The following is a 1,973-nucleotide window of genomic DNA, read 5'->3' as shown; positions in this document are numbered from 1 at the left end:
TGGATCTCATGGAGGCATTTCCTCAACTGAAGCTCCTTTCTCTGTGATGACTCCAGCTGTGTTCAGTTGACACAAAACTAGCCAGTACACCTGGGACTCCTGCAAGTTACTCTCTGATTGTCACAAGTGTTCTCCTAGTCCCCCTACAAACAAACAAACAAACAACAAACAAACAAACAAACAAAAAACAGGTACAGTCATGCAACATATCTTTAAAAACCCTCCCTTTTAACATGTTGTCTATATCAGGTATTTTTCTCACAATCATGTCACTAATAAATGTCCACAGACGCAGATGAGCATCAGAGAACCCTATCTAATCAGAGCCCCCACTAAGAAGCACTGACTTCCCAGGCTGTGGTTGTGCTGGGTGTCCTTTCTCAAGGAGTCCACCTTGAACATCTTGTGGTGTGGCAGTTTCATGTTACCCATCATTTCCTGTTAGAGATGGATCTGAGCTCTCCTTCAATGGCTTTCAATACAGGCCTGGCCCCAGAGTAATAGTGTTCAGAGTTGGGGTGATGGGAACATGAATCTAAGACCATCAATGCTGTGATGTCGTTGTGGATTAATCAAAGCCTATTGAGAGGTGGTGGAAACCCAGGGGTGGGCTACTAGGAGGAAGTAGATGTTGGGGTGGCCATGGCTGGGTACATCACAACCTGTCCCTTTCATCTCTTGGCTTCCTCACACCCTGTGGTGAGCAGCTTTTCTCCAGCACTCATCCTTGCAGTAAATGTTCTTCCCATCGTGGAGCCGGGAGATCATGGACCGAAAGCTCTGAGGCCATGGGGAAAAATAAATATGTCCTCATTTGGATTGATTTCCTCTCCTGCTTTGTCTAAGTAACAGACACCTGGCTATCATGTACTTTCCCCTGTAGCACATGGATTCTCTGTAAAATGGGACAGATTCTCATTTTCACACCTGTTTTAGTCAGGGTTTCTATTCCTGCACAAACATCATGACCAAGAAGCAAGTTGGGGAGGAAAGGGTTTATTCAGCTTACACTTCCACATTGTTGTTCATCACCAAAGGAAGTCAGGACAGCAACTCAAGCAGGTCAGGAAGCAGGAGCAGATGCAGAGGCTGTGGCTTGCTTCCCCTGGCTTGCTCAGCTTGCTTTCTTATAGAACCCAAGACTACCAGCCCAGGGATGGCACCACCCATAATGGGCTGGGCTCTCCCCCATTGTTTGCTAATTGAGAAAATGCCTTACTGCTGGATCTCATGAAGGCATTTCCTCAAGGGAGGCTCTTTTTCTATTATAACTCCAGCTTGTGTCAAGTTAACACACAAAACCAGCCAGTACAATACCACTATTGATGAGGCATGGTGTCAGGTACATTGAGATAGATAGATGTGTCCTCATCCTGAGGGTAGGAAAGAGAGAGACAGAGAGACAGGGAGATGGAGACAGACAGAGACAAGACAGACTTAGAAAGACTCCAATGTGTACGTGGTACCTCCTGGGTTCTGGGAAGTCAGACCCTCTTGTTATAGATAAACATGGGTCACTAATTAATTTTTAACATTCACACAACCTACTTTATTAGATATCTTGGAGTTGGAGATGTTATGGAAATATTCAGTCTGGAATCTAGTTTTTCTGCCTTATACCCATCAAGGTACACACTTTCTCAGCTAGTTCTCATCAGTGCTGGTTCTGGTCCAGGCTAATGGCCTTAGGGATTGTGCATGGCTGTGAGGAGAGAGGGAGGAGAGGGGCAGGAGGGACCATTCAGGATTGTACTTGAGGCTGGGTGCACCTAGATTTTGGAGGACAGAAAGTCGTGGGTATCTTTGAACTCTTTAAACTCTGTGACACTTACCGTTCTAGTAGAAGGTCCAGCATGGTCCCTTATCAGACCTGGAGATGAGGTCAGCTTTGGCTCAGTGAGAATGACCTTAGGCACCACATTGGGGAGCTTGGACTCTCTTGATTACAAGCCTGATGAGGCTTTCTTCCTGGA

Source organism: Mus caroli, chromosome 3, assembly GCF_900094665.2.
Source record: "Mus caroli chromosome 3, CAROLI_EIJ_v1.1, whole genome shotgun sequence".
Classification (NCBI taxonomy): Eukaryota; Metazoa; Chordata; class Mammalia; order Rodentia; family Muridae; genus Mus; species Mus caroli.
Note: the sequence above shows the minus strand (reverse complement) of the source record.